The sequence below is a fragment of the Mesoplodon mirus genome, assembly GCF_964341445.2.
Source record: "Mesoplodon mirus genome assembly, chromosome: 4".
Classification (NCBI taxonomy): domain Eukaryota; kingdom Metazoa; phylum Chordata; class Mammalia; order Artiodactyla; family Ziphiidae; genus Mesoplodon; species Mesoplodon mirus.
Genome location: NC_138979.1, coordinates 133721172 through 133748400, shown reverse-complemented (window position 1 = coordinate 133748400; position 27229 = coordinate 133721172). Strand labels below are relative to the sequence as shown.

The following is a 27229-nucleotide window of genomic DNA, read 5'->3' as shown; positions in this document are numbered from 1 at the left end:
TGTTTTGTTGTTTCTCATTTCCTCCTGGATCTCAAGAGGGAAGGGAGCATCTACCTACAGAGTGGACTGTGATGGAGAAACCCTCTTGGCTCTTAGTGGCAGCAGAGTCTACAGAACCACAACTCTGAGGTCCTGGAGAAAAATTCACCTGCTGTGGAGAAAATAGGACCAACTCTTCTGAACACTGTGACCATTAACAAATGGCATCCTTTAAACTGGAAGGGGTGGTAGTGTGGTTGGCATCTGGGTTCTATCACTATCACAAGACTTATTAAAGATATTGTGATTGTCTGTTTTATGTCTGACACTTCCATGAAGAAGTAAGCTCCTTGAGGATAGAGATCTTGTCTTATTTATCTGTGTCCCAGCATCCAGCACAGTATCTGCCTCAGAGTGAATACTGACTGTTTGTTGAAAGAATGATCTTTCCAAGATCATTCAGTGATATAGTGATACAACCCCTTGTATGGGTTTCAGGGGCCTGTGGCTATACATTTGAATAATGGGGTGAAAATTTTAAATTTCAATACACAGGCCATACCTGAGACATATTGAATTAGATTCTCTGGGTTAGGACACCAGGCATCAGTGTTCTTTTTTTTTTTCTTCAAAAAATAGTTTTAATTAGGTAATACAGTCCCATAGTCCAAATACCAAAATACTCCTATTCCTATTCACTCCATTTCCTCCCTTCCCAAGCCCATCCTACTCCTCTAACACAGACCCTTTTTTTTTTCTCAGTTTCTCACCTAGTCTTCCAAAACTTCTTTGTGCAAATACAAGCAAATATTTCCCCCTTTCTTACACAATAGGTAGCCAACTGTTCAACGCTTACTGTTTTTCACCCAGCAATATGTGTTAGAGATCTTTCCCTATCAGTACACAAAGAACTTCCCCACAGTTGTCTAACATGCCATCTTATGGATGTGACATATGTCACTGTTGATGTGTTCTTGAGTGTTTCCCCCAAGCTTTTGCTATTACGAGAATATTACAATGAGTAACCTTGTATATTTTGTATGCATGCAGTTATATATAAAGAATAAAGTCCCAGCAGTGGGATTACTGCAAATTCATTTGTAATTCTGATAGATATTACCAAATTGTCCTCTAGTGGAGTTGTACCAATATTCACTCCTGCCAGTAATGTATGAGAAGGCTTGTTTCCCCATAGTGTAGCATATAAATGATGTCAGATTTTTTTATTTTTTACAATCCAATAGATAAAAATGATAGCTTGTTTTAATTTGCATGTCTTATTTTGATTAATATTAAGCATCTTTTCAAATGTTTGAAAACCATTTGAATTTTATTTGCTCTGAACTATCTTTGTTGATTTTTCTTTTTTTTATTAATTAATTTATTTGTTTTTATTTTTGGCTGTGTTGGGTCTTCGTTGCTGTGTGTGGGCTTTCTCTAGTTGCGGTGAACGGGGGCTACTCTTCATTGTGGTGCATGGGCGTCTCATTGTGGTGGCTTCTCTTGTTGTGGAGCTTGGGCTCTAGGCACGTGGGCTTCAGTAGTTGTGGCCCATGGACTATAGAGCGCAGGCTCATTAATTGTGGTGCAAAGGCTTTGTTGCTCCGTGGCATGTGGGATCTTCCAGGGCCAGGGATCGAGCCTCTGTCCCTTGCATTGGCAGGCAGATTCTTAACCACTGCACCACAGGAAAGCCCTGTTGATTTTTCTTTTAAGTTGTTCTTTATCCTTATCAACTTTTGGAAGCTGTTTATATTGATATATTAGAGACATTGGGCCTTTGTTTGTAATATGAGTTGCAAATATTTTTCCTAGTTGGTCAATGGCCCTTTGACTTTGTACTTAGTTGCTTTAGCCAGGCACAATGCTTATCTTTTAATGTAATCATATATATCAGTCTACTTTCATGGCTTCTGGATTTTTTTTAATAGATCTTTAATGGAGTATAATTGCTTCACAATACTGTGTTAGTTTCTGTTGCACAACAAAGCAAATCAACCATATGCATACACATGTCCCCATATCCCCTTCCTCTTGATCCTCCCTCCTGTCCTCCCTATCCCACCCCTCTAGGTCATTGCAAAGTACCACACCAATCTCCCTGTGCTATGTTGCTTCCCACCAGCCAACTATTTTACATTTGGTAGTGTATATATGTCGATGCTACTCTCACTTCGCCCCAGCTTTGCTCTCCCACTCTATGTCCTCAAGTCCATTCTCTATGTCTACCTCTTTATTCCTGCCCTGCAACTAGCTTCATCAGTACCATATTTTTTTTAGATTCCATAAATATGTGTTAGCAAATGGTATTTGTTTTTCTCTTTCTGACTTATTTCACTCTGTATGACAGACTCTAAGTCCATCCATCTCACTACAAATAACTCAATTCCTTTTTTATGGCTGAGTAATATTCCATTGTATATACGTGCCACATCTTCTTTATCCATTCATCTGTCGATGGACATTTAGGTTGGTTCCATGTCCTGGCTATTATAAATAGTGCTGCAATGAACATTATGGTACATGTCTCTGTGAATTATGGTTTTCTCAGGGTATATGCCCAGGAGTGGGATTGCTGGGTCATATGGTAGTTCTATTTTTTGTGTTTTAAGGAAACTCTGTACTGTTTTCCATAGTGTTTGTATCAGTTTACATTCCCACCAACAGTGCAGGAGGGTTCCTTTTCACCACACCCTTTCCAGCATTTATTGTTTCTAGCTTTTTTGATAATGGCCATTCTGAGTGGCGTGAGGTGATACCTCATTGTAGTTTTGATTTGCATTTCTCTAATAATTAGTGATATTGAGCATCTTTTCACGTACCTCTTAGCCATCTGTATGTCTTGGTGAAATGTCTCTTTAGGTCTTCTGCCCATTTTTTAACTGGACTGTTTGTTTTTTTGATATTGAGCTGCATGATCTGCTTGTATATTTTGGAGATTAATCCTTTGTCTGTGTTTCATTTGCAAATATTTTCTCCCATTCTGAGGGCTGTCTTTTTGTCTTGTTTATGGTTTCCTTTGCTGTGCAAAAGCTTTTAAGTTTAATTAAGTCCCATTTGTTTATTTTTCTTTTTATTTCCATTACTCTAGGAGGTGGGTCAAAAAAGATCTTGCTGTGGTTTATGTCAAAGAGTGTTTTTCCTATGTTTTCCTCTAAGAGTTTTATAGTGTCTGGTCTTACATTTAAGTCTTTAATCCACTTGGAGCTTATTCTTGTGTATGCTGTTAGGTAGTGTTCTAATTTCATTATTTTACATGCAGCTGTCAGGTTTTCCCAGCACCACGTGTCGAAGAGGCTGTCTTTTCTCCATTGTATGTTCTTGCTTCCTTTGTTGTAGATTAGGTGCCCATATGTGCTTGGGTTTCTCTTGGCATTCTATCCTGTACCATTGATCTATATTTCTGTTGTGGTGTCAGTACCATACTGTCTTGATTACTGTAGCTTTGTAGTACAGTCTGAAGTCAGGGAGCCTGATTCCTCCAACTCCGTTTTTCTTTCTCAAGATTGCTTTGGCTATTCAGGGTCTTTTGTATTTCCATACGAACTGTAAAATTTTTTGTTCTAAGTCTGTAAAGAATGCCATTGGTAGTTTGATAGGGATTACGTTGAATCTGTAGATTGCTGTGGGTAGTATAGTCATTTTCACAACATTGATTCTTCCAATCCAAGAACATGGTATATTTCTCCATCTGTTTATATCATCTTTGATTTCTTTCATCAGTGTTTTGTAGTTTTCTGAGTACAAGTCTTTTGCCTCCTTAGGCAGGTTTATTCCTAGGTATTTTATTCTTTTAGTTGCAGTGGTAAATGGGAGTGTTTCCTTCATTCCTCTTTCTGATTTTTCATTGTTGGTGTATGGGAATGCCAGAGATTTCTGTGCATTAATTTTGTATCCTGCAACCTTACCAAATTCATTAATTAGTTCTAATAGTTTTCTAGTGGCATCTTTAGGATTTTCTATGTATAGTATCATGTCATTGGCAAACAGTGACAGTTTTACTTCTTCTTTTCCAATTTGTATTCCTTTTATTTCTTTTTCTTCTCTGATTGCTGTGGCTAGGACTTTCAAAACTATGTTGAATAAGAGTGGTGAGAGTGGACATCCTTGTCTTGTTCCTGATCTTAGTGGAAATGCTTTCAGTTTTTCACCATTGAGTATGATGCTTGCTGTGGGTTTGTCATATATGGCCTTTATTATGTTGAGGTAGGTTCCCTCTATGCCCATTTTCTGGAGAGTTTTTATCATAAATGGGTGTTGAATTTTGTCAAAATCTTTTCCTGCATCTTTTGAGATGATCATATGGCTTTTATTTCTTAATTTGTTAATGTAGAGTATCACATTGATTACTTTGTGTATATTGAAGAATCCTTGCATCCCTAGGATAAATCCCCCTTGATCTTGGTGTATGATCCTTTTAATGTGTTGTTGGATTCTGTTTGCTAGTATTTTGTTGAGGGTTTTTGCATCTATGTTCATCAGTGATATTGGTCTATAATTTTCTTTTTTTGTGATATCTTTTTCTGGTTTTGGTACCAGGGTGATGTGGCTTTGTAGAATGAATTTGGGAGTGTTTCTCCCTCTGAAATTTTTTGGAAGAGTTTGAGAAGGATTAGTCTTAGCTCTTCTCTAAATGTTTGATAGAATTCGCCCGTGAAGCCATGTGGTCCTGGACTTTTGTTTATTGGAAGATTTTTAATTACAGTTTCAATTTCACTACTTGTGATAGGTCTGTTTATATTTCCTAACACTCCCTGGTTCAGTCTTGGAAAATTGTACATTTCCAAGAATTTGTCCATTTCTTCGTGGTTGTCCATTTTACTGGCATATAGTTGTTTGTAGTAGTCTCTTATAATCTTTTGTATTTCTGCAGTGTCTGTTGTGATTCCTCCTTTTTCATTTCTAATTTCATTGATTTTCATCCTCTCCTTTTTTCCTTGATGAGTGTGGCTAAGGGCTTATCAATTTTGCTTATCTTCTCAAAGGACCAGCTTTTAGTTTTATTGATCTTTGCTATTGTTTTCTTCATTTCTATTTCATTTATTTCTGCTCTGATCTTTATGATTTCTTTCCTTCTACTGACTTTGGGTACTCTTTGTTCTTCTTTCTCTAGTTGTTTTAAGTGTAGGGTTAGATTGTTTATTTGAGATTTTTCTTGTTAATTGAGGTGAGCTTGAATTGCTGTAAACGTCCCTCTTAGAACTGCTTTTGCTGTGTCCCATAGGTTTTGGGTCGTCATGTTTTCATTGTCATTTGTTTCTATGTATTTTTAAATTTCTTCTTTGGTTTCTTCAGTGATCTCTTGGTATTTAGTAGCGCAATGTTTAACCTCCATGCATTTGTGTTTCTTACAGTTTTTTTCCTGTAATTGATTTCTAATCTCATAGCGTTGTGGTTAGAAAAGATGCTTTATATGATTTCAATTTTCTTAAATTTTCCGAGGCTTGATTTGTGACCCAAGATGTGATCTATCCTGGAGGATGTCCTGTGTGCACTTGAGAAAAAAGTGTATTCTGCCACTTGCCAGTGGAATGTTCTATAAATATCAATTAGATCTATCTGGTCTACTGTGTCATTTAAAGCTAGTGTTTCCTTATTTATTTTCTGTTTGGATGATCTGTCCTTTGGTGTAAGTGGGGTGTTAAAGTCCCCCACTATTATTGTGTTACTGTCCATTTCTCTTTTCATGGCTGTTAGCATTTGCCTTATGTACTGACGTGCTCATATGTTGGGGGCATAAACATTTATAATTGTTATATCTCTTCTTGGATTGATCCTTTGATCATTATGTAGCGTTCCTCCTTATCTCTTGTAACCATCTTTATTTTAGAGTCTATTTTATTTGATATGAGTCTTGCTACTCCAGCTTTCTTTTGATTTCCGTTTGCAGGGAATATCTTTTTCCATCCCTTTACTTTCATTCTGTATGTGTCCGTAGGTCTGAAGTGGGTCTCTTGTAGACAGCATATATACAAGTCTTGTTTTTGTATTCATTCAGCCTGTCTGTGTCTTTTGGTTGGGGCATTTAATCCATTTACATTCAAGGTTATTATCGATATGTATGTTCCTATTACCATTTTCTTAATTGTTTTGGGTTTGTTTTTGTGGGTCTTTTCCTTCTCTTGTGTTTCCTGCTTAGAGAAGTTTCTTTAGCATTTGCTGTAAAGCTGGTTTGGTGGTGCTGAATTCTCTTAGCTTTGGCTTGTCTGAAAAGCTTTTGACTTCTCCATCAAATCTGAATGAGATCCTTGCTGGGTAGAGTAATCTTGGTTGTAGGTTTTTCTCTTTCATCACTTTAAGTATATCCTGCCACTCCCTTCTGGCCTGCAGACTTTCCGCTGAAAAATCAGCTGATAACCTTATGGGGATTCCTTTGTATGTTATTTTTTTGCTTTTCCCTTGCTACTTTTAATATTTTTTCTTTGAATTTAATTTTTGTTAATTTGATTAATATGTGTGTTGTTGTATTTTTCCTAGGGTTTATCATGTATGGGACTCTCTATGCTTCCTGGACTAGGGTGACTATCAGCGCCCGCTTCAGGGGGTGCTGATCTTGTCTGCCCTCCACTTCTCCTCCCCCCTCAGTCTCCCTACATCCTACTGGTTCACTTTGGGGTTCCTCCCATCTCCTTGGGTGTCAGAGTACCCTACCAGTGGTAGGTGGGTGCCCTAGTTGTGGGGAGATGCTAACTCACATCTTCCCATACCTCCATCTTGACTCTGCCTCTTGGATTCTCAGCATCAGTGTTTTTAACAGCAGTATTTCTTTTTTTTAACATCTTTATTAGAGTATAATTGCTTTACAATGGTGTGTTAGTTTCTGCTTTATAACAAAGTGAATAAGTTATACATATACATATGTCCCCATGTCTCTTCCCTCTTGCATCTCCCTCCCTCCCACCTCCCTATCCCACCCCTCTAGGTGGTCACAAAACACCGAGCTGATCTCCCTCTGCCATGTGGCTGCTTTCCACTAGCTATCTATTTTATGTTTGGTAGTGTATATATGTCCATGCCACTCTCTCACTTTGTCCCACCTTACCCTTCCCCCTCCCCATATCTTCAAGTCCATTCTCTAGTAGGTCTGCATCTTTATTCCCATCTTGCCCCTAGGTTCTTCTGACCATTTTTTTTTCTTTTTTTTTAGACTCCATATATGTGTGTTAGCATACGGTATTTGTTTTTCTCTTTCTGACTTACTTCACTTTGTATGACTGTCTCTAGGTCCATCCACCTCACTACAAATAACTCAGTTTCGTTCCTTTTTAGGCTGAGTAATATTCCATTGTATATATGTGCCACATCTTCGTTATCCATTCATCTGTTGATGGACACTTAGGTTGCTTCCATGTCCTGGCTATTGTAAATAGAGCTGCAACGAACATTTTGGTACATGACTCTTTTGAATTATGGTTTTCTCAGGGTATATGCCCAGTAGTGAGATTGCTGGGTCGTTCTATTTTTAGTTTTTTAAGGAACCTCCGTACTGTTCTCCATAGTGGCTGTATCAATTTACATTCCCACCAACAGTGCAAGAGGGTTCCCTTTTCTCCACACCCTCTCCAGCATTTGCTGTTTGTAGATTTTCTGATGATGCCCGTTCTAATTGGTGTGAGGTGATACCTCATTGTAGTTTTGTTTCGCATTTCTCTAATAATTAGTGATGTTGAGCAGCTTTTCACATGCCTCTTGGTCATGTATGTCTTCTTTGGAGAAATATCTATTTAGGTCTTCTGCCCATTTTTGGATTGAGTTGTTTGTTTTTTTGATATTGAGCTGCATGAGTTGCTTGTATGTTTTGGAGATTAATCCTTTGTCAGTTGCTTCATTTGCAAATATTTTCTCTCATTCTGAGGGTTATCTTTTCGTCTTGTTTATGGTTTCCTTTGTGGTGCAAAAGATTTTAAGTTTCATTAGGTCCCAGTTGTTTATTTTTGTTTTTATTTCCATTTCTCTAGGAGGTGGGTCAAAAAGGATCTTGCTGTGATTCATGTCATAGGGTGTTCTGCCTATGTTTTCCTCTAAGAGTTTGATGGTCTCTGGACTTACATTTAGGTCTTTAATCCATTTTGAGTTTATTTTTGTGTATGGTGTTAGAGAATAACAGCAGTATTTTTAAAGCTTTTCAGATGATTCCAGTGTGTAGCCAAAGTTGAAAGTCACTGAAAGAGAACCTTTCAGTTCTTTCCTTTTTAAAAATATTCCCTGGAGAAGTACTAAACACACCGAGCAAATATCCAGTGGTGTTAGGTCTTAAGGAAGGTCTATGCTTGGAATTCTTGAGGGCTCTTTCTTACTGGAATTCAAGCAGTAGTTAGGGATTACAACCCCAACAAAGATGGTGTCTTCCATTGAAAACATCTTCTGATCATGCTTATTAAAAATCTCCATAAGGGAGGGACATGTGGGTGAGAACTGAGATGAGATGATACCATCAGAACTATAGCAGTATTAAGGATATTACATAAATTAGTGATTCCGATTTTTCTCCATGGATCTCTAAGACTGCCTTTTCCCCTCTTTCCTACTCTCTAACCTGCCATTTCTTCATCCCTTCCCCCAATTCCTGGTTGCTCAAGGCAGCTCAAAATTTCTAGGCAGCTCTAAATTTTCATGTTGCTAAAATACAAAGCTGGCAGTTCTAAGGGCCAGAAAGGATCTTTCTGGTATGTACTAAACTTGAGAACAGATTCTGTTTATACAGAGTGTCATCATCATATTTTGTACTGAATATGTCCCCAGTCCTAATTAGATATGAATTATATTATCTGGTCTTGCATGTAGTTGGTACACAATAGATATTTGTTGGGAGGCAGTATGGCAAAGTGGAGTCAGTCCTGGCTTTAGGACCTGGTTCAATCACTTTTTAGCTGTATTATTTAAGACTAATTAATCTTTATGACCACTGGGTTCCTGATCTATAATATGTGAACCAAAATGTCTTCCTTTCAGAGATGCTGCGATTCTCATCAGTTTTAAAGCATATTCCTGTACCTCCCACTAAACCATAGCCAAACCAAGCAAAATCCTCCCCCCGCCCCCACTGGCATCCCCACTGTCCTAGTCCTGGTATGGTATAACAAAATACCATAGACTGGGTGGCTTACACAGCAGACATTTATTTCTCAGAGTTCTGGAGGCTGAGAAGTCCAAGATCAAGGTGCAGGCAGATGTGGCTCTTCCTGGCTTACAGATGGCTGCCTTCTCACTGTATGAGTACTAATCCTATTATGTAGGATCCACCATCATGACCTCTTCTGTACCTGATTACACCCTATCTTAGTCAGTTCGGCTGCTATAACAAAGTGCCATAGACTGGGTGGCTTATAAACAACAGAAATTTATTTCTCACAGTTCTGTAGGCTGGAAGTCTGAAATCAGGGTGCCAGCATGGTTGAGTTCTGACAAAGCCCTCTTCTGGGTTGCAGACTACCAACTTCTCTCTGTATCCTCACATGGTGGAAGGACAAGGGAGCTCTCTGGGGTCTCTTTTATAAGGTCCCTAATCCCATTCATGAGGGCTTTGCCTTTATGACCCAATCACCTTCCAAAGGTCCCATCTCCTAATACCGTCACATTGGGGATTCAGATTTCAACATATGATTTTGGGGAGACAAACTTTCAGTCTGTAGCACCTCTCAAGGGCCCCACCTCCTAATACCATCACACTGGGGATTTGAGTCGCAATATATGAATTCTGAGGGGACACATTCAGTCCATAATACTCATAAAACCCAAGAAACTATACCTCAAACATTTTGTCAACCTCATAGCTATTTCCTTCCTCTACTAGGAAAATATCTCAAAATGCTTCTCCATTTTCATTGCTTCCATACTTCATCCTGCATTCACCCCTCAGCTAAGCCCTGAAACAGCTCTCACATATTCCTAAATCAATCCTAACAGGTCAGCAGCATCCTATATTGGTGATCATTCTCTTCTTAGATTCCATGACATTGTACTTCCTTGGGTTTCCTCCCACCTGTCTGTTTACTCCTTTATCTTTGGAGTTCCTTAAACTCAGTCCTAGGCCCTTCTCTTCTTACTTTATATTGTTTTCCTAGGTATTTCCACTTACACTTATGGCTTTACTTACTACTTACAGGTGAATGACTCCCAAATTCATATCTGTAGCCCAGATCTCTTCTCTGGGCTCCAAACTTGTCATTCTAACCAACTTCTTGAAATTTCTGCCTGGATGTCAAAGTAGAGGAATTCAGACTCAACCTCAGACTCAACTAAATAGAGCCAAAAATAGAACTAAATTTTTTTCTTTCCAAATCTTGTTCTTATTCACCTCCCTTCCTTAAAGGATGGTACCACTTTTATTTATCCATTTTACAAGCCAGAAACCTGGAAGGACCTTTCTCCATCACCCCCCAAAACTAAGTAATTGACATGTCCTTGTGGCAGTATCTCTTAAATATCTCTTGAATCTGTCTATATCTTTCCATCTTCACTGCTCTCACCCTCCTTCACTCTATCGCTTCTCTACAGTAGACACTGAAATAACTTCCTAACTGGTCTCCTCATTCCTTTCTTGTCTTGCTCCCTTCTCCAGCTGGAGTGATCTTTAAATTCAAAATTATATTATCCCCTGCTGAAAGCACATTAATGATTTCCAATTTTTTCAGGATAAAGACCAAAATCTTTAACTCTTGGCCTGCAAGTATCTGCATGATCTGGTCTCTGTTTCCCTCTCCAGCTTCATTTCAAAGCATGCAGCCATTTACTGCCTGCATTCTGGCCATATCAATTTCCCCTTACTTCTGGAAATACGCCCTGCTTTTTCCCACCCCAGGGCCCTGTACAAGCTCTTCCTTCAGCATGGAGCATGTTGCTTCTCCCTTTCAGACTTATTAACCTCTACTCATTCTTCAGAGTTCATTTTTCTCTGACTCTTTGACTAAGTCAGATGCTCTGTTACATGTGCTCATAGTTCTTTGAACCTTCCTTAAATGCCATTTTATCACAGTGTATTAGTTTGCTAAGGCTGTCACAACAGAATAACACAGGCCGGTGGACTTAAAAGCAGAAACTTATTTCTCGCAATTCTGGAGACCAGAAGTCCAAGATCAAAGTGTCAGCAGGCTTGGTTTCTCCTGAAGCCTCTCTCCTTGGCTTGCAGAGAGGGATGCCTTCTCACTGAATCCTCACATGATCTTTTCTCTGTGTGTGTATTCACCCCTGTGTCCCTGTGTCCACATTTCCTCTTCCTGTAAGGACACCAGTCAGATTGGATCAGGGCCCATCCTAACAGCCTCATTTTAACGTAATTACCTCTTCAAAGGCCCTATCGCCAAACACAGTCACATTCTGAGGTACTGGGTGTAGGGCTTTGACGAATGACTTTTAGGGGGACACAATTCAGCTCATAATACAGTTATAAGTTTATTTCAGTTTGGTGATTATTGTTATCTTCTCCAGTGGCTTATAAGCTCAGTTAGGACAAGGATTATGCCTGTTGTGACCCGCCATTGTCATTACATGGTCTGGCCGCACTGTAGATAGTCTATTTGTTGAATAAATGAATAGTTATGAAATAGAAGAGCCTAGCAGAGTGTGAGATATAATAAATGCTCTACAAGCAGTAGATGCTGTTAACAGTGATGGTGATGAACCCATGGCTCAGCTGACTGAGGGGATCACTGTTAGTTTTGTTCTCATGATCTAGTCACACCTATTAGCATTTCTAATTAACATTTCTGAGGTCTTGCTGCTGAGTTAAATCTTTAGGCTTCCTTGCAAGAGTTTAACCAGTGACTGTAACACCAGGCAAAACAGTTCCAGCACAGCTTCAGTAAATATAGACCTATAATGATGGATTTCCTGTGACTAATCTTCTAACTTTCTTGTAAGAAGCTCTCTTAAAGCTTGTTTCATGATTCATGTGTAAACCCTTTCCTGAAATATTAATTTTCCAACTCCTCTTTCTTATAGTAAAATGTAGATGAAACTGAAAAATCCTTGATTGGTTATGTTTTATTTAACACAATGGTTTCAATTCTTTAATCTCCATTATAAAATTGTATAAAATGGATTCATAAATTAATATTTAATATTCAAAGCCCATTAATGTATTTTATGCCTGCTGTATTATGTTGGATTAATTTGCATTACTTTGCTAGACTTTTATATATGCTTTGAAAGTAAAATGAACATATACTAATATTTCTCTTAAATATATTCCTCTTTTTCAGAATTTTAAGGTAAACAAATTGATTAAAACCAAAGAGTGAAGGTTGATGTGATGGATAATGTGGACTTTAGTTGTTCAAAACACTTTCTATATAACAAAGGATGAGCTATAGCCAAAGAGCTTATGCACAAATCTACCTAGGATTTATGTAACTCGTTTCCCCTAAGACAGTAGGAAAACTCCTTGCTTGGGCCAAGACCACAGGCTTTTAAATTTGCCAGTTTACCAGAATATGTAATTCATTTCTCTGACCACTAGATGTCAGTGTTGTCTCACTATAAACACAGAGGTTGAAGAGCCAGAGAGGATTTTACCTAACTGCTTAATCAACACTGGCTTCTGAGGGTCACCAAAGTTCTTTTGGTATCACAGAGACGCGAAAGACCTTATATTCGCACACGCTGCACAGAATGTACTTTCTTTTATTAGGCAGATGAAGGATGAAGGGCAACAAGTTTCAAAGTGCCAAAGGTAATTTTTGCTTAATAATAACAACTACCAACAGATATTGAATACTTATTATGTGCTAGGCATGGTGTTAAGCATTTTACACAGATTCTCTTATTTAATGCTCTTAATATAACAACTACAGGAGAAATTTCACTCTTATACTCAAATTTCACATGTGAAGAAATTGAGGCACAAAGAGGCTGAATAATTTGCTCAGTGCCACAGAACCAGGAAGTAGCAGGGAAAGAATTCAAACACAGGGAGACCAGTTGCTAAACTTACCTTTGCCCTTAACTACTAAACCATGTGGACTCACATTTAAATTAATCACAATCGGGAAAAATCTTTGTTAAAAACAACGTGCAATATAGTTGTTTTGAAAGAAACTCAGTTAGGAATTACTGTAAGTACAAATTGTGTATTGTGACTTAGTTTAGAATCCCCTGGAATATGAAATCCTCATTTCTGAGTGTTTTTAGAATACTCACCCAACTGCAAATTCATAATGTTTGCTAAATGATCCCTTGAGGTAAGGGTGTCCTGATGTCTGTCCTTGGTGGCATCTCTGGGTCATAGGCAGTGATGGGGGAACAATGACCCCTGAGCTCTAATTGATACCTATTTGGTATACTGGAGGCCAACATTGTGAAAGCCTTTTGAATGAACCATGGGAAGATTTTAGCTGACTATCATTTTTACTCACCTGGCTAGCAGCACAGTGAACTAAGTAAAACATGGAACACTTAAAAAAGAGCCATCTAGATATTGGGCAATATATTCCAAAACATTAAAACATACATATAAGTTAACGTAAAAATTCCCAATTCCCTTCTAGGAATGTTTCCCAGGAAAACAGTTTTTGATTAATCTACTAGAGTATTTATCAAAGCATTATTTATAGCAATAAAGAATTAACCTGTAATCTCAGAGACTTGTTAAATACCATTTTAATTAAAATAATTAGTAGAAGAATATTTAATGATGTGAAAAAATGTTTGTAGTATATTATTGTTTCCAAAACTATATTCTGTGGGATCTCAATTTTATACAAACTAAAAACATTTTATATATATATACAGGCATGGAAAGAAGTTTGAAGTACACACCAGAATGTTAGTAGTTACTTTTTTAGGTGATGAGATAATAGGTGACTTTTGTTTTCTTCCTTTGTACTTTTTTAAAATTAATTTTTATTGGAGTATAGTTGATTTTAAATGTTGTGTTAGTTTCTGCCGTACAGCAAAGAGAATCAGCTATGCATGTACATACATCCCCACTTTTTTGGATTTCCTTCCCATTTAGGCCACCACAGAGCATTGAGTAGAATTTCCTGTGCTATACAGTATGTTCTCAGTTACCTATTTTATCTTTCTTTGTACTTTTATTTTTCCTTTTTAAATTACACATAAGTATTGTGTGTTACTTATGAATTAGAAAAAAATCTCACAAGCTATTTATATTTTTAAAAACTTCACACAATTAAAAAAAACTGTGTTCAAAACTTAGTTTTGTTATTTAGAAAAGCTGATTATTGCCATATGTTTTCTGATACCTTCAGTGTTGTTAATAATTCATGGTGTGTGTGTGGGCAGGAGGCATGAGATAGCTCAGAAGGGTTACTCAGTTTTATCTAGGTCCAAAGGAATAGACAGATGATTAAAAAAAAAAATCTTTGGTACTGTCTTACGAAACTCGAGGATTATTACTGAGGTTTTGAATGTGTTTCTTGGAAAAGTTCCAATTTAGTATTTCTAAAAAGGGCCATTGACAGGCCCAGCAACATTCACAAAGTAAGCCCTTCTGAAGTCATCAGTGTGTACTCTCACCTCCCACTCGAGAGGTCTGTGTTTAGTGGCAGTCATAAAAAAATAAATAAATAAATAAATAAATAAAAGGGCCATTGAGCTTTTTGTAGGCCAACACGCAAAGTAGTCACTGTCTTTTGTGGCTGAAAAGTGCTTGTCCTCTTTAGTTCCTATTTAGTCTGTTTTCTTATTAATATGAAAGCAAAGTAGTGTATGGGATACTCTAGAATGTGTTGCTGCTTTTAATTCTGCTTCTTTACCATCTTGATTGATCCTTTAGATTTGTTGTTTTTTCTTTTAATCTGAGGTTGCACAGTACAAGGATTCTGGTTTATTTTATGAATGTTGAACATTATTGAAATCACATAATTCTAATCAGACAGTGAATGCTCAATTAAACAATTCCAAATGTTCTCAAATTTTCTTTTGGGGATGTCACTTAGCAATTTCTTCACAAACATTAAGTAGAGTTCATTTGCCTTTAAAATACCTCTCAAGTTTTGTAAAGTGAAGACTTTTACCATCAAATTATTTTTTAAAATTGGAATTATATGTGTCTTTATCATGCTGAATTTTATGAAACATCCATACCAAATGTCAGCGCTTTAGATGGACATCGCTTCATGGATCACAACTTGAATCTGAGCAGAGGATGAACAGAACCATGACTTAATAGATGGTAATCTTGTTGTGGCAGACCTTAACCTTCTGGTCTCAACCTTACAAAGGCTATTGGTGAAAAGTGGCTAAATTGATTAGTTACTGTCCTGAGGTTTGGAACTCTGGCTCTAAGCACATATTGAATTGAAAACATTAAATGCCTTGTTTCCAGGACTCTCTCTCTCTCCATATCTATATAAATAATCCACATTTTTTTTTCCTTGAGTGCTTACTCTTTGCTTCCTTACTGAACAAGGTCAACTGACCAACTTTCTTCTGAATATGTATGAGATTTTGGCCATTGGCTTGTTTTGGTCCACACTACTCTAGTTAGGAATTACAACAGGTGATGTCAATATTGGCTGGAAATCAGGATTCTAAATGGTTTTACTGCAGAGAAAAATCTGAAGTTCCTGATGCAATGGATTGCGTAGCTAGTATTGAACCTGCTTAAATCAAATTGCTCTGAGTTATGGCTGTAGCCTGTAATACAGTACTGCTCAAACTGGCCTTAGCTTCCATTTACTTCCATTAAAATACCATCCAAAATTGGAAGTACCACAATGAAATGCATTCAAGATAGCTATTTTGATGGAAAATACCACCTTTAGCTGCATCTTTTTGTACTGGCTTATAGGGTTTAGTAACTGAAGATTTTTTTTTTTTCTACTTAGTTGTGTTTGTGCTTGAAAGCACAGCCTGCAAATGAAAAAACCATAGGGAAATAACCTAGACTATATAGTTTTCCCTATGTCATTTAGAATGAGAGAGTATGTTATTAAGAAAGAGTCGATATTTGCAAAAATCCACTCAAGTTTAAGCTCTTTTGCTAGGTACTGTAGTGTTTACGGAAAAAAAACAAAGATGCTTATCTAAAAAAATACAATTTTGAGTTTTATTTTATGTTGTATAAGGTAGAAGAATGGGGGCCAAGGAGTTCTAACGCCAAGCATGTAAAATTTTTGAAAGTAAGGGAACAAAGGTGACTGATTATATATATATATATTTTAAGGGCTTCAAATGCTTGGCTTTTTATTTGTTTATTTATTTTTGCTGTGTTGGGTCTGTTTCTGCGTGAGGGCTTTCTCTAGTTGTGGCAAGCGGGGGCCACTCTTCATCGCTGTGCGTGGGCCTCGCACTATCGCGGCCTCTCTTGTTGCAGAGCACAGGCTCCAGATGCGCAGGCTCAGCAGTTGTGGCTCATGGGCCTAGTTGCTCCATGGCATGTGGGATCTTCCCAGACCAGGGCTCGAACCCGTGTCCCCTGCATTAGCAGGCAGATTCTCAACCACTGCGCCACCAGGGAAGCCCTATGACTGATTATATTTTAATCACAAATGGGATTGGTACATAGATTACAATCTACATTTTAAAATTACTTTATTTTAACAAGCCCCAAATTTATTTTGACAAGCTATTTAATGTAACCTATGAGCCAGGTACTATTCTAAGCACTTTGACACTTAATGAGTATTTATTTACTTAAACCTCATAACAACACTATGAATATTGGTACTGTAATTATCTTTAGCAATCCCATTTTCTAGATGGGTACTTGCTCATGTTGATACAGCTTGGAGTTAGCGTAGCTGGGGTACAAGCCCAGCAGGCCAACTCGAGTCTGCAGGCCACCCGCTGCTCTCCAGTGCTGGTGACTGTTGTTGAATCCCCTGGTTGGAGGGGAGGAGCCTGGAGTTGTATTACTCACTAGACTTGACCAAGGGTCACAACACAGGATGACTGCATCTCCAAGCCTAATGCCCCCTGTGATCACATGCCCTCCCAAGAAGTTCCTTTTGTGTTAATTCAACAAAATAACTATTTTGTTCTTGGGGAGTAGCAAGTGAGAATTTCCTTTAAAATGGAGGGAGGGGGGAAGTTAAAGAAGTCAGTTTAAGAGGTGGTAATCTCTCACATGTAGTATGTATCCTATTGTTTCCTGACCTCAGTTTCCTTTGAAGAGGACTTAGCAGAAGGAAGAAGGAAGATTCTTTTTTTTTTTTAACATCTTTATTGGAGTATAATTGCTTTACAATGTGGTGTTAGTTTCTGCTGTATAACAAGGTGAATCAGCTATATGTACACATATATCCCCATATCCCCTCCCTCCTGCATCTCCCTCCCACCCTCCTTATCCCACCCCTCTAGGTGGTCACAAAGCACTGAGCTGATCTCCCTGTGCTATGCAGCTGCTTCCCACTAGCTATTTTACATTTAGTAGTGTATATATGTCAATGCTACTCTTTCACTTCATCCCAACTTACCCTTCCCCCTCCCCACGTCCTCAAGTCCATTCTCTACATCTGCATCTTTTTTCCTATCTTGCCCCTAAGTTCATCAGAACCATTTTTTTTGGATTATATATATATATATATTTGTGTGTGTTAGCATACAGTATTTGTTTTTCTCTTTCTGACTTACTTCACTCTGTATGACAGACTCGAAGTCCATCCACCTCACTACAAATAACTCAATTTTGTTTCTTTTTATGGCTGAGTAATATTCCATTGTATATATGTGCCACATCTTCTTTGTCCATTCATCTGTCAGTGGACACTTAGGTTGCTTCCATGTCCTGGCTATTGTAAATAGTGCTGCAATGAACATTGTGGTACATGTTTCTTTGTGAATTATGGTTTTCTCAGGGTGTATGTCCAGTAGTGGGATTACTGGGTCATATGGTAGTTCTATTTTTAGTTTTTTAAGGAACCTCCATACTGTTCTCCATAGCGGCTGTATTAATTTATACTCCCACCAACAGTGAAAGAGGATTCCCTTTTCTCCACACCCTCTCCAGCGTTTATTGTTTGTAGATTTTTTGATGATGGCCATCCTGACTGGTGTGAGGTGATACCTCATTGTAGTTTCAATTTGCATTTCTCTGATGATTAGTGATGTTGAGCATCCTTTCATATATTTGTTGGCAATCTGTATATCAAGGAGAAAGATTCTGAGCAGGGGAGGAGAGCTGATTGGTAAGTAGGAAAAGAAAAAGAGAGATCAGAGTGAGTTAGATAGATTGGCAGGAGGTGACTGACTGACAGAGCCATCTCTATCACCTGTAAATGCAGCTTCCATTCCCTTTTCAGAGAAGCTGACCCATTTAGGCACTCTTTCGACTCACATTCCATACACGGGCACACCCTTTATTTTTTTTAATTTTTATTTTTTTTATTTTTTTTTTTTTGCGGTACGCGGGCCTCTCACTGTTGTGACCTCTCCCATTGCGGAACACAGGCCCCGGACGCGCAGGCTCAGCGGCCATGGCTCTCGGGCCCAGCTGCTCCGCGGCATGTGGGATCTTCCCGGACCGAGGCACGAACCCACGTCCCCTGAATCGGCAGGCGGACTCTCAACCACTGCGCCACCAGGGAAGCCCCCACTCTTTATTTAGCCGCCTATTTCTGAATGTGACTCTGAGAGACTTCACGGAAACTTTCACAGTTGGGTACCTCTTGTGTTGGCAGTTTGCCCAAAGGTAGTTAGTAGCCAGAGTCCTTTAAGGGAAGGATTAATGGAAGGTAGGAGAATGTCTGTGAGCCCTTAAACTGCTGTTTCAATCTCTTAAAAGCTGCAAAAAGCAAAACTGTGTACGCAAATTTCACTATTAGAATTCATATTACTGGCAACCAAATACTATTTTCTCATTCTGATGTCTTTTGGTAACAATAAAAGTCTTCGAAAGTCAGTTCTTGTAATCAGCATCATTAAGACGTTTAGAAACCAAGTTTTTCAGGATTTATACTGTTTCAGAAAAGGGAAATTCTGGCTCCAGAGATTTTTCTAAATTGAAGCCAGGACACAGAAACGTTGTTATATAGCAATTTTGAAGCATTGTAATTTAAAAAAATTTTTATTTTGCACATTCAAAAATCCCTTTTTCTCTGTGTCTAGGTCAGTAATAGTGCATTTAGTCTCTGCTATTTTTGTTTTTCTTTGAACTATCAGTATGTGGTAAATAAAACTCAAAACACCATTTCTCTTTTTCCCTTGGCTGAAAAACTTTGCTTTAGGTGAAATAGACACTGCCATGCGGACCCTGGGCTTTTCAAAGCTCTGTTGTATAAGCTATAAATGGTTTCTTAACATGCCCCTCACATCTCAAATATCTTTGTCCACAGGACTCCAGAATAAGAAAATGTCCGTCCAAGGCTTTGACACACACAATGAAAACAAAAAGGGGAGAGGGGAATTCATTTCTTTATTAGGGTGGCTTACGCAAGGGAGAGGAAGAAGCAAAGGGCTTACTGATCTTATTGGTCTTCTATAAAAGAATTGGGGTGCTTCTTTTCCTGATCTCTTAAGGATTCAATTGCACAAGTTGGTGAATGAAAACATATCCAAATGTGGAGTAGTTTTTAAGGGGTTCTTTTCTTGAATATGTCCTTTGTCCTCTTAATTTTTATTTCAGACAACCCCTTCCTCGTATTTCTTTCGATTCTGTAATGGTAAAAAGGAAGCAGATTCCCTCTCATGAGAGATCACCATGGGACAAAGGTAAGGAGAAAAGGGGAAACCAGGAAAGGATGGGGAACAAATGGATAAAGGAGAGCAATTAGTGCGTGCATTTGTTCTGGAAAATGTTTTGCCTCAGCTCACAGTGGGATCAATTTTAGAGCTATAGTTTCTAGTCTGTGTGTAGGAGAGATGCATAAAATAACTTGCCTGAACCCTTGCTTATGCCTGAGTCTCAGGTCTTCTCTGATGGTTCCAATTTTATATGTAAAATGTAAGCTTAGTTTTTATTGAAATCCTACTTCACTATATCCCAGAGGCATAGTGGGCTACAGGGGAAAGCAGAATTCCAAAAGACTGCAGCTTTTAAATATTTCTTGGTACAAGAGACCCTTGACACACCAGTCTTGATCTTAAAGATTCTATTAGTGACAACCTTGGCAAAATTGATTAGAGTTACTTGCCTATCTGGGGCTATTACCGAGCTCACATGGAGCTGAAAACTTTTAATCCCTGGTTTCCAGATGTCCCTTTTAGCATCAACAGCAGTAATAAAAACAAACCAGTAGCTGTAATAAGTGGTGTACACAGAAAAAAAAAACAACTTAGTAAAACATGATTCTGTAGAGTGGTGCTTATTTGGCCCTGTACCCTTGGCATCCTCTTTGCCCCAAAGTCCTGACTATGGTCAGTAAGACTAACCCAGTTAGGGCCTGGAATGGTTTCTTTATTCTGGATTTCGAGGAAAACACAAAAGGATATGTTGAGAATTATAAAAATAATACCAGGGGAAAATACACATTTTTATGAGGTATACATGCATCTATACACAAATCTTAAACTCCATGAGGAGAGTTATCACTGGTATAGGGTTCATTGTTGAATCCTTAATTCCTGGCACAGTGCCTGACACCACAGTCACAATGTATGTTTGTTAAATAAATGAAAGAAATAGTGAATTCTGACAATAACTTCTGTGAGGGTACTAATGATAACCTTTGCTTAGTGCCACTAAGAGAATAATTCCGAATATTCTGTTCCTTTTGTATTTCCTTTCCCTTTTCTTTCCCTTCCTTCTTTCTGTCTTCAATTCTCCTTCCTTTTCTCTCTCCTGAATACCCTCCCTCCCTCAGTTCTTTCTTACCTTTCTTCCTTCTTTCTTTCATCCCAGGGATATACTCCTACTTTTCTCATGCCATCTGTTCTGGACTGTCAACTTCTTGTTTTAGGACCCTAATTAGAATCACAGAAATTTCCTAGTCTTTGTCTAGTATTTACTCAAAGTATAGTCTTTATGTAATGAGCCTCTGTCACTAGATATTTAGGGAAGGTCTGCTTTCTTCTAATATGTTCTTCAAAGTACTGGAGCCCCACTTGATTACACCTGTTGGGTTTTTGTTATGCAGTTCTTTGATAGCTTCTTATGTAGCATCATTAAGAGTCATCACACCTGAAGTAGCAACTCACGTGAATTAATTATACTTCAACTACTATAAACTCAGTATCATGTAGGTTACATAGTTGTTCGTTGAATACTTATCTTATGTTGGTAACTTTCGGCATTACAATAAAGGATGCATTATAATCCCTGGTCTCACATACCAGTTTTGGAGGCCAGAAAAATATATGGAAGATAAGTTTAAAAAATTCAAATAATTTGTGAGAACAATAAGCTATCAATATTTCCTGGTTCAGAAATACCAAGATATTTTTCATATTTGAAGAAACATCTCGCATCCTCTATAATTCAGTGTAGTGTTACCTTCAAGAAAGGTTGAAGGGTTGAAACAAGAAATAGGTGATTTTAGTGGAGGAAATATAACGTCAGGAGTAGGTAATTTGATTTTATTTCTTCAACTGTGTCAAAACACTGCTTTTTATTTTTTTGGAATGAGTCATTTTATACTTTGTATTTTTCTCTTTTCAAATTAGAATTTCTGAATTGTGGATTGAAAATTACTTTCTTTTGCTGCCATCCTGATGATGGACTGTGTTTCTGGGTCCCATGTCTTCCTTTGTTGTTTTTTTATTTCTGTTTTATATAAAGAAATTCTTCAACAGCTGCTTCAGAAAGGATGTTTGAGAAATACATTTTTATGCTTTTTTGCAAGTCTGAAAATATCTTTATCTCATCTTCCTATGTTTAATAATTTTGTTTGATATAGCATTGTGGATTAAAAATTTATTTCCCTCAGAATATTGAAAACATTGTTTTCTTATATTCCACATTTCAGCATTACTATTGAGGCTTGCCATCCTGTTTCCTATGCCTTGTATTATATGCAATCTGTATGTTATTATTATTTTTAATATATATTTCACTGTGGATTTTTTTTTTACTTTTTTATAGCAACATTTTCTATACTTTAAAACAAATTTTATTGGAGTATAGCTGATTTATAATGTTAGTTTCTGCTGTACAGCATAGTGAATCAGTTATATACCAAATTCTCTGTGGGAGAATAAGAGGATAAATGACTCACCCCAAGCACATAGACAGTCAAGATACATTCATTTTAGAGCAACGAGTTTAAAATTTTAATGCAGCAGATTTTAGCATTCTTATATCCACATTTCAGTGGGGCAATTGGAATGATATAAAATCTATCAAAATAAAATTTCCATTTTGATACACATTATAAACCTCAATCTACTATTTCTGACCCCTAAGAATATAACCCTTTTAAGGGATACTCTTTCAGACATACTCCTAAATTGAGACAGGTGCTTAATTTTCTTCACGCAAGCAATACTCTTTCAGAAAATTACATGTTATTACAGGATAAAAATCTTCTAAAGTTTGAAATTAGTACTTAATATGGGCAGCACATTTTTGAAAACCTGAGATTTAAAAAGTGCAAGAAATGCTTGTGTGCCTTTCCCTTTTAAAAAGTGGTAACAGTATGAAAATATGGTTCCTTCTGACCAGTCATTTGGAAGCCAATTTTCTTATGGTATCTCAAGAATTCTATTGTTGTTATTGTTTTCTAAAAAGTGCCATTCGAGAACTCCCACCCCCCATATCACTGCAAACTATGAAGCGCAAATGTAAGTTTTTTATGCTGTGGATGAATGTTGAGCAAATGGATGTGCTGTCTGAGTTGTTACCCAATCACGTTGTTTTCAAATTAGTGCTTTATTCCCCTCTAGCCCCACTGGCCTCCAACTATATATTCTGAGCAGCATGTGAAGTAAGCGCTCCAACCTCCCAACTTTTGCTTTTGCTTATTTCCCCTCCCCACTGGCCTGGAATGTTCTTTCCCTAGATAGCAACATAAGTTGTTTCCTTACTCTTTTTATTTTATTTATTTATTAATTATTATTTATTATTATTTTTTTCGGTATGTGGGCCTCTCACTGTTGTGGCCTCTCCCATTGCGGAGCACAGGCTCCGGACGCGCAGGCTCAATGGCCATGGCTCACGGGCCCAGCCGCTCCACGGCATGTGGGATCCTCCTGGACCAGGGCACAAACCCGTGTCCCCTGCATCAGCAGGTGGACTCTCAACCACTGCGCTACCAGGGAAGCCCCTATTACTTTTAAATTTATTTATTTTTTATTTATGGCTGCTTTGGGTCTTTGTTGCTGCACGTGGGCTTTGTCTAGTTGCGGAGAGCAGGGGCTACTCTTCGTTGCGGTGCGTGGGCTTCTCATTGCGGTGGCTTCTCTTGTTGCGGAGCACGGGCTCTAGGGGTGCGGGCTTCAGTAGTTGTGGCATGCGGTCTCAGTAGTTATGGCACGTGGACTTACTTGCTCCGTGGCATGTGGGATCTTTCCAGACCAGGGCTTGAACCCGTGTCCCCTGCATTGGCAGGCGGATTCTTACCCACTGCACCACCAGAGAAGTCCCTTCTTTCTCCTTTTAGGTCCTTACTAAATGTCACCTCAGTGAGGTTTCCTCATTACCCCATTTCAAAGCATACCAACTCCTGACATCTCTTACCTCTTCCCTTTTTCTTTTCCTCTTCAGCACTTATCACTGTCTAACTTGTGTACATCTGTCTCCCCTCCCCTGCTTCATACTGTAAGCTCCTTAGCAACAAAAGCTTTGACTGTCTCCTTTACAGCCGTATCTCCAGGGCCTAGAATAGTTAGTGTCTGACACAGAGTAGTTATTTAAAATATTCAATGAAAGAGACAATGAATTCAAAATCTTTTATATATGACTTGGTATTTGTGAGTATGTCTGATGTTCTGAGAATTTCAAACAAAATAATGAATTCACAATGTAAAGAACAGATATATAGAACCCATCATTATTTTTGTAACATTCTACACATTTCAAAGGCTATGATGTTCATAGTCTTTTCTTCCTTTTTTTTTTTTTAACATAGCTATTATTTTCAGAAGCAGCTCTGTTGGACTCTGCCTAATCCTTTTCTAGTGCTCTATTGTGGAGGAATCTGTCTTTGAGGATGCTGACCTTCCTTTCTTTCATTGTCTCTTGCCTCTTTACTATATACTGTCCTCTTCTTTTGGGACCTATTCTCTCAAAAGCTTTTCATTTATAGACAAAATTGGATCTGTCTAATGACTTTTACTAAGGTGCTGAAACTTAAAATTTAATAAAATCCACGTGTGCAAGCAGTGCCATTCTTTTGTGTAGATAGGTACGCAGTGTGATTCTAGTAACTGTATTAGTACAGATTTCTCGGGGATTCAGTTTGGCTGTGAAACAGAAAACTCAAAACAGTGGCTTAAACAAGACAGGAGCTTGTTTTTTTCTTACGTAATGAGAAGTCTGGTTGCTGGTGTTGCCTTGGTGGCTCTGGGTGTCAGGGCTAAAAAGTCTGCAATTCTTTTGGCCTTTTTCTCAAGGTCTAAAGAAGGAAGAAGGGACAAGAGCAAAGGACAAAAATGACTGTGTCAGCTGAGTTAGATTTCCTTTTTCTGGAGCTTCTCCAGAAGGCTCAACAACAAATTCCATTTCCATAGTATTGGCCTGTTCTATGTCCCTTGACCATCCCATCTGTAAGGGTGGTGGGAAACATAGGTGCTATTTTTTTTCTTGAGCACATTGATGCTGCCAACAAAATTGGAATCCCATTAATGGGGAAGAAGGGGAGAATGGATATTGAGTAGATAACTAGCAGTCTCTGACAAAGCAAACTATACCTGAAAGGTAGATAAAATGTCTATTTGTTTTTTTCACAGAAATGAAATTGACCAGGTCACATTATCCAGAGGAGCAGTATTAGGAAAGTTACCTAGAGAAAATGGCATTTCAGTATTTTTGGGAAGCATGTAAATAAATGACTCTTTACAATATAGTGTAGTTGATAAATATAATTTAGAGACAAGAAGATATGTTGAGTTCTACAGCAAAGAACAGTGAGCATAACATCTACATGTTTCTGTCTGTTGAAAGACATTGCTCAGAAAAAGTTCTAAATATTAGCACAGGTTTGAATTGTAGTTCTTAGTAATTCTGATGAGTCAGTGTGGATCATAAAGATCATAGAATTTAGTGACAGATTGTATAAATATTTAGGTTATGTAATAATTTAAGGTACATTATTTAATAATTAAAATTTAATATTTAACAGGACAGATTGTATAATAATAAAGTAATTACATATATATATATATTTAAATTTATTTATTTATTTTATTTTTAGCTGAGTTGGGTCTTTGTTGCTGTACGTGGTCTTTCTCTAGCTGTGGCAAGCAGGGGCTACTCCTCGTGGTGCACAGACTTCTTATTGCAGTGGCGTCTCTTGTTGCGGAGCACAGGCTCTAGGCGCACGGGCTTCAGTAGTTGTGGCAGATGGGCTCTAGAGCGCAGGCTTAGTAGTTGTGGCACATGGGCTTAGTTGCTCCATGGCATGTGGGATCTTCCTGGACCAGGGCTCGAACCCATGTCCCCTGCATTGGCAGGCAGATTCTTAACCACTGCGCCACCAGCGAAGTCCCTAAAGCAATTATATTTTGCAAAGAAACTGTTTATAATATTTGTAACTCACCTCTGATAACTAAAACAATGAAGAATATTGCAAATAATGAGTTTATATATCTATAAGTTGCTATTACATCATTTAGAATTACTTTATTGCAGAGGAATGTTTAATGTTTTTCTATTATAGAATTTAATTTTTTAACTAAGAATCATAGCAACCCAGAATATATATTGAGCGGTCATTGGCAGTGATGATTTAATATTCCTAAGAAAAAACTTTAAAGTATTTAATTTAAATTTCTTTTATTCTAGTAACTACTTAGGAAATGACTTTAGGAGGCTTATGGTATAACAGTTGTAAATGGAATGAAAGAAATCAAATACCCAAAGAACCAACACACCTCAATTTTTTAAATGTAGTCTATAATTATACAATAATGTATTTTAATCCTAGGGAACGAGTTTTTTTGGATCTTATTTTTCCTTAATTTTAAATGAATGGGAACTTTGCCGAGTTTGAATTAACATTGCATGTTGAATTGTAGCTGTCTTTGTTTTTCTTGATTTTAAATGATGGACAAAGAGAGCTATCTTATTTTCTGTAATTTTGTGGCTTAAGAAATGTATTGCAGGTGTAATGATATTTTAGATTAAGTAAGGCTCAGGAGACATAAGTGTGACTCATACATGGTCTTTACATTCATGAAGCATCTAGTTTGATGGGAGAAATAGATGTATGGGATATTAACTTCCTTTGTGATTAAGCATTATGCTAGAGGCATGGATAAAAGTGCTGTGGATGTCAGGAGGATGAGGAGATGATGCCAGAGGAATTCAGGGAGGAAGATGACATTTGACCTGGATCTTGAAGGCGTTTAAACAGGTACAAAATTAGGGGATGGGCATTTCAGAGAGGGAACAGGTGATACAGAGGGAGAGTTTTCTGAATGGATGCTCAGTGGGGAAGGGAAGTTAGGGGTGGTGCTAGGCAAGAAGTTGAGGATGACTGAGAAGGGCCTAGAATGCCTAGCTACGGGCTTTGGATTGCACTGGTAGGCAGTGAAGGGTTAATAGGGTTTTCAAGCAGCACAGTGACATGGTCAGATTCAGTTTTAATAGATATGACAGTTATGACTCTTAAGAGGACAGACTGGGGCAGATAGTAATTATTGGTTTAGGAAGTCACCAGAGACTGTCATTTGCAGCCCAGGGGACATGAGAGCATGAAGAGAGTGACCATGAAGACATACTCGAGAAGATGGCTTTGGGAAATATTTCTCTTAGGATTACGTATCTGCTTATGGAAGTGTGTGTGTTTTGGCATGGGAGTTTTGAGTGCCTGGAGTTGAGTATAACTCTGTGTTTCTAGCTTGGAAAATGATATAGCTGTCATTTAATGAGATCAAGAATTTAGGAAGCAGAGAGGTATTTTGAAGTAAGATAATGAGTTCAATTTGGGATGTTTATTTTCAAGAGCATCTATCTAGTAGGCATTTGGAGATATGAATCTAGAGACAAAATTTAAGAGAGACAGGTTATGTAGTAATTCCCACATAGATAACAGTTGATAAAAGACCAGAGAGGAATGTATATTGTCTTCATTTTGAATATCAGCTGAGACTGAGAGAGGTTAAGTGACTTGTTTAAGGTCACTAGAGATAGTGAAAGTTTACAAGAAAAAGCCAACATCTAATCTAGGTCTTCTGATCCCAGGGTCTATTATCAAATTTCTTTGAGCCTTAGTTTCTTCATATGTAAGGTGAGGATAATACCTTCCTTATATTA

At 37.8% G+C, this 27229-nt stretch overlaps 1 long non-coding RNA gene across 2 annotated transcripts in view; it reads left to right on the top strand.

The window, feature by feature from the left end:
• LOC309803362 overlaps positions 1-27229 on the top strand; it is a 166568-nt gene that overhangs the window by 63013 nt on the left and 76326 nt on the right. For both annotated transcript variants that reach the window (XR_014293934.1, XR_014293935.1), the window contains exon 3: positions 19505-19590. This is a non-coding gene — a long non-coding RNA (uncharacterized lncRNA). The remainder of the gene's footprint in view (positions 1-19504; positions 19591-27229) is intronic.